Below are 7053 nucleotides of genomic sequence, written 5' to 3'. Positions count from 1 at the left end.
CGGCGTCGGCCTGGCGAGAGGATATGACAGACCGCCGACGCCGGATCTCTTCTATCTCTTTCTCTATCGCCGTTCTTTGCTGCTCAAGATCAAGTTTTCGTTCATTCAGGTCGGCAATCTTAGTTGTAATGGATTGCAAAGATTGTCGCTCCCGATTCACAAGCTGCTCCGCCTTCTCAATCTCAACACTGGGTGTAAAGGATTGGCCAACAGATTTGGCAAGAGCAATCACTTGATTTTGATTTCAACGGGAATGCTCGAAGCCTGTGGAGAAGTGCTCCAAGAAGATTATGAGTTTTTGAACCAGGCTTGCGGGAAATTTTGTGTTAGCTTCTCTATTGACCAGTTCTTCTATCACGGCCATGATTTTCTCAAGAGCTTCTCGATCATTGATGAAAGAAGCAACCCCAGAGTAGGTTAGATCCAGAGAACAGGATAGCATTATTTTCAGCCTACCGAAAGCCTCTAAGGATGGAGAAACGTCGGTTTGAGGCACGGTTGGGAGATAAGAAGAAGAGCGGGATAAACTAGCAAAGTAAGCTTAGACATCTCCTACGGGTGCTAAAGAGGTAGAAACAGCAAGAGGATCTTAAACGATATGGGTAAGCAGTGAGTTGTCGAATGATAGTGTCGAAGCAACAATTGGAGTTGAAGAAGAGAGCTCTCCATGAGCTGCCCCAGCTATCAATGGAATACCATACGATGCAACCCGAGGCAAATCGGGAGCCGTAGAAAGCTCGTCGCTGGTGCGTGAAAGCAATGGAGTCAAAATTGTAGCCAGGGCAGCGGGAACAGATGGCCGATCAGCAACGGGGACATTGTCCAATTCTTCGACAGATTGGCCTGCGCCTTCATGTTCGACGACTTCATCGAGATCACTTGAAAACTCTATCGAAGGCTTGAGCTTCTTTGTTATCGAAGGAGAATCCTTTCTTTTACGCTTGAGCGAAGAAAGCGTTTCTAGATCGGTCTCATCATCCGAGTCATCATCTAACAAGAAAATGCAAGTCTCTCTAAGTTATCGATAACTTTGAAATTACGAAATGATAGATGAACTTACCGCCAGCAAAGGTAGTCGAAATCTTGGGATTGCCAATTTGAAGGGTCTTTGCTGAACCCTTCTTTCTTGTCTTCTTCAACGGGGAAACAAAAGACTTTATCTTTCCACCTTTAAGAAGTGATGAAATAGCTTCCTCAAAAGGGCTATCGAAGGCAAAGGACGACCACCGGGCTTTGAATGTGGAAGTTACCCCGGGTTTCGGCAAGATAACGGTAGGAATATCCTCATAGAACCGTTGGTACATCCGGGCAGTAATTTGTGCGCAGCAAGCAAAGGGTTCATCATCCTTGATGTTATAAATCTTCTTGCTCATCAAAGGGAAATCCATCGGATAAGGGATGGGCATAGGTACGGCTTGTCGAAGACCGAACCGACGGGCACAATACTGAGGGAAATATGGTTCAAACCCGGGGAAAAATTTGCCTTTTAGGCAAAGACGAATCGGAAGGTCTTTGGGAAAGAGGATGGAGGTCCAAAAATCGCGATGGGTAAACCGCTTCATCATTCCGGAGTTAAAGAGGAAGCTGAACTCACTAGAATGGTAAGGAAAGAAGTCTACTCGGCTCGTCTCTTGGGATACAACCTTTTGAAGGTAAAAACGCAGAGATAAAACATTGACGGGAACCTTCAATGGAGTAGCCCGAAGCAGTTGCATGCCTAGAAGGGAAAGCATCACGATCGCCTCATAATTAGGGACGATCTCAAACATAAAAGGAAGGTAGAGTGCTGCCCAAGCCTAAAGAATCCAAAACGGACTTGCCAGTACACCATCCTCCTCATATGACACCATTAAAGAGGCAGCGTGGGTGATTCCTATGTACAAAGACGTAAGAACCAGAGGACCGGGAGCAATATCCTTTCCCTTAGCCGGACCGGAAACAAGTGCAAGGTAATCTTTGGAGACCTTGACCGTTGGGCTAAAAAATAAATACTTCGACAACCAGAAAAGAAGGAAAGCCGTCTGCTCGACCAAAGTAACAGCACCAGAAGTTTTGCAATAGGTCTCGAAAAACTTCCCGTAAGCAAGAAAGTTGTTAGGAATGGAAATGTATGTCGCCTTTTCAAGGTCACTAACAGGGGTCTCATAAAGAGAAAGACCAACAATAGCGAAGGTATCCAAAAGCGTAATAGATATAGGGCCCTATTGGAAAAAGAAGCGGTTGGTCTAAAAGGACTAGAAATTTACGATGGAGCCCAGTAAATCCCTATTCGGGTGATGGGATAATAGGCTAACTTCAAGCGTCGTCCGTATGTTCACAGTAGTCCAAGAGGAGACAATCGGCACATCATCTCGAAGCCGACGTAACTAAACATAGAATTTGTCATCATACAAGGGCAAGCTTCTAAACAATTGGACTAGGGATTACTAAATATCTTTCAAAGGGGTGGCTTGAATAGGAAGCTTTTCGCCTTTCCGCATCGGGAAATAGGATTGAAGAAGTACTGGAACGCGATGATGGTTGGAAAGGCTGGGCCCGATGACGAATTTGGCGTATTCTTGTTGAGTGCTCAATAGTCCGAGGAAGCAATGGTCGGCATTCCCTCTGCTAGATAGCTCGTTGAAGCGATCAATGAACTAGCGTAGAGTGAACTTGGAAATCTCGGTCGCTATAGAAAGAAATCTCGGGAAACCAAGAAGGGTTTAGGATTTAAGAAAAGTCTTGAAAGGAAAAAGACGACGATAGAAACCTTTACCCAGGAATTAAAAGGAGGCCGAAAAGAGTCGAAGCGTCGTATGAAGATATGATTGCACTTCGGGAAGGGAAATCGAGGAAAAAAGGTGTAAATCACAGCTAGTAGCTGTCAAATCAAAGAAAATCTTTTAAAAAAGATAAATCTTCGATTTATATCTTTTAAAGGGGGCATCTGTTAACACCCAAAGTTACTCCAAGAGCCATGTGACGGGCACGAATAGGAGTTTTGATCGCTTGTGGGCGGGTGTATCGGAGACAGATTCGGGAGAACCTCGAAGATGCCGCGTGTCAAAGAAAGTTTTAGCGAGATCTTCCTTGAAGGACAAAAGGAGAAGCGCGCGAAAGGAACCACGATCGAGGCGATTATTGAAAGATTGATGGTAATCCCCACGAGGTGAAAAGAAAGGGCATGAAAATCAAGAAACCGTTAAAAGGCTATCCACACGACTTATCAGAAAAGGATAAAATGTGGAGCCAAAAGAAATAACCGCTTGATGGTTATTAGAACTAGTCTATAAATACCCCTCGGCCACAAGAATACACACACACACACATACACATAAACACTCATCTTTACAACTAAATTCTTAGTCTTTAGCTTAGCTTAGCTGTATCTTTCAAATTCCCATCGTCGATTCGATTCCGGCGAGTTTCATATCTAGAGTTAGGTGTCGTCGATTAAATTCCGGAGTCCGCTCATTAGGTTCGGTACCTTCGATTCGATTTTGATGTTGTACCCTTCACTCATCCCGTCCAATACCGTCGATTAAATTCCGGTATTGTGTCCTACATTCCCCCGTCCAGTGTCGTCGATTAGATTCCGGCATTGTGTCCTACAATCTGGTTCAACCCCGTTGATTAAATTTCGGAGTCGCGTCCTAAGTCCTAACATGTCGAAGTTCGTCTCACTGTCGAATGTGTTGGTTGTCGAACCGTCAAGAGTCCGTATTACGCCTCGGGTGTTAATATAATTATCCTTTGCATTTGACACTCTCTATCCGAAACTGACCCAGAACTCTTGATTGGAAAACGAACGGATTAAGTTCGATAAAAGATTCTCGCATCAGCAATCCTTTTGGGCTTCAACCCCTTTTTGGCCAAGATTCATCCACTTGGGCCTCGTTGAGGGATTTCGACACGCAACACGTGGTAAATAGTTTCTCGAGAGGTCATCCATCCTACTTTTTAATTATTTATCTATTTTTTAATAATTTTTCTGCCTTTTTAATTTTATTTTACTTTATTTTGGCTTTGGGCCGAGAGCCTTCTACTAGCCAACCAAAAAAGAAAATAAAAAAGGTTGCAAAAACAATTAAAAAATAAAAATAAAAATTATCAAAATTTTGCAAATAATTTATGATTGAATTGACAAAAAAAATAGTATTAAATTGGCACGATTGTAATAGATTTAAGACTGTTTTGGTAATTTTTTCATTTTTACAAGTGCACCGGTTTGAGTTTTTTGGTGGTAAAAAATTAGTTTATAGCAAACTTGTTATAGACGTACCAATTTGGAGTTTTTTGTGGTATTAACACTTAAAATGAAGCCTCTAATTAATTACTTCTTATTTTTCAATATATGGTTAACTAGGGAAGACTTGATAAGCAAGACGAAAATCACTTTTGATTAATAATATAAGATACCAATAAATATTCTCCCACCAAAAAAAAAAAAAAAGATACCAATAAATTTTGAAATAACTAGCATCGGAAGTAATAAAGTTCCAATTGTGGTGAAGGTTATCTGAACCTCAGAGTGAGAAGAGACAAAAGATAAAATATCTATTGGACTATATTGTAGGAGTGAGCGGTTTCAAGTGCCGTATAGATTTTACCCGAAACCTACCTATCGAAACAAGTTCTTTATTTTTTGGAATCTATAATCTATCATGCACACCATGAAACCTGGAATCTACCTTATCACGGGTTCTACGGTCTATTTTTAATTGAACGATTGCAATGAATCATTACATTTAATAACTACAACTTGTTGCTAGAATCAACTATCTGCAACCCATATTTAGACACACAAATAAGTACGAAACAATAATAAAGTAAAAGTTCCAGTCATAAATATCATCGGAAATGGAAGTTCAATCTAATAGTTCTAGATTACACACTAATCATCGTAGAATACCGCAAAATCACACGAATACATATACCAAGAATAACGCAAAAACTCATTATAGGTTCTAGGTTTCATCTATCTAGAACCCGAAATCTATCCCCTCAAAATATATTTTCTTGGAATCTACCTTGCATATCTTGAAATTTGAAATTAAACAAGTTCCGCACATATTCGGTTTCGGGTCCTACCCTAAAGTCAACCTCACCTCTATTGTCTTGTGGAATAGTTTTTACAACTTTGACTGAAATTTATAAGTGCATATTATAATAACGGGAATACTAGACCAAAAATCTTTAATGCCTAGATCAATGTGCAATCAAGTACTACATATAAAAAAGTACAATCCAAGTATTTTCGATGATTCGACCAAAATAGAAAAGTATTTTCGACGACCGCTTTGTTGATGTGGCATCCCATGAGTTCACGCGATAGTTTTTAATTATTTTAGCAAATGCTAGGCCGACGCAACGCTTTACATGACGCTATGCTAAAAATGGGTCACATAAGATAAAAGTGCAATAAAAAAAAGTCACATCACCGGTCTCATTGATTTGTCGGGCCTCGATCAATGACCAGCAACCAGCAGACGGCAGCTGACAACAAAAAAATTTACGCTATTATCAAACGATTTTTATTTTAGGAGCAGAGATTCTATGTCGTTATCAAAAGCGTTTTTCTACTTAGAAACTCGTTCGGGAAATAAAAATAGAAATAGAATTTCTGATAAAAATAGCTTTCGGGAAACATAATGATCATATAATATATCTAAACGTTTAAATGATTTGCCGGTCCCAAGAGTATTTGCTATTTTACGTGCGGTGCATGTTAAATTTTACAAATTAATTTGGTGGGTGTCACGTGAAATCAAGACGAAATGCCACGTGACCGCCAACCTCCCTGTAGAGCGGCGCGCCAAATCTTGCCGTCCACGTCCATCCATGAAAACCAGAAAATGTCAGGCCGGCTCATAATTTCCACAAAACCCACCAAAAAAATATCTCCAAGTTGCTCCCATTAGCTGGCATCTTGACCCCCAATCAACTACGCGCCAAAATTTCATTTAATAAATAATAAAATAATTTCGACACATCATGATGACCGAAGATTTAAGTAATACTGATATCGACGCGCGACACGACACGATACGTCGACACGTTATTTCTCATAAATATAAAATTTCGATATATTAGGACACGTTGTATATTAAATATATATTTTTATATATGCATGATTAACTATTTTTATGATTATTTCAATTAAATTAATTTGATTCAAATCCGTAACTAGAAAAGAGACTAGAATGAAGTTACACTAAAATCATCAATCCACCATTTGTCAGTATCACTTATTATTTCGAATTGATATGTTCAACTACATTACATTCTAATCTTCATAGAACTTGGAGGAAAAAAAAATAATCAATTCACATTCCATCATTAGGGTTGGTGGAATTAGATTTCCACTATTGCTCCTATAATATTGAAAACTTTCAAAGTTGGCATCGCTCGTGCCGGAATAACGTGTTGAGATTCTTGACTCATATGTCGCTGCGTGTCCGGTAGAGTTAACCACTTGTTAGAAGTCCGACACACGTATTGGAGCATGTTGGACGCCGACACGGAGCCCCCTAAAGAGTGTTCGTACTTTATAGCCGATGATCAATTTAGACCGTTCCTTTTAGCATGTTTAGGATAATTACTGATATTTGATCCTAAATATTAATTTTCGCCTTTTAATTTTCCATCTTACGTGCAACTTGACCATTAATTAATATGGTAATTTATAATTCTTTCAAAACATGCGAATGTTAACATGGAAAATTTTCTATAATTGTTATAATAATTATTTACTAGGAAAAATTACAAATAAATGTATGATTTGCCCTCTCTATTTTAAAGAAGGCCACAAAATGAACATTGTTTTAAATGAAAGCATGAAAATGCCATATCCATTTCAAAGAAAGCCCTCCTCATTCGCTGACATGGGCATTTTCGTCATCTAACGTTTTCAATTTTTTGATTTTTTTAAAAAATAAAAAAATGGAAATACAAGGGCTGCTCTCCCGCCTATGCCTCCTTTTTCTTATTATTATTTTTCTTACTTTTACTTCTTTTTTTTAAGTTTTTAACTTACTTTAACTAAAAGTCAGATTAAAATGATGTTTCGACAAA

Source organism: Rhodamnia argentea, chromosome 2 (assembly GCF_020921035.1).
Source record: "Rhodamnia argentea isolate NSW1041297 chromosome 2, ASM2092103v1, whole genome shotgun sequence".
Lineage (NCBI taxonomy): Eukaryota > Viridiplantae > Streptophyta > Magnoliopsida > Myrtales > Myrtaceae > Rhodamnia > Rhodamnia argentea.
The sequence above is the reverse complement of the archived record's forward strand: the minus strand, read 5'-3'. Positions refer to the sequence as shown.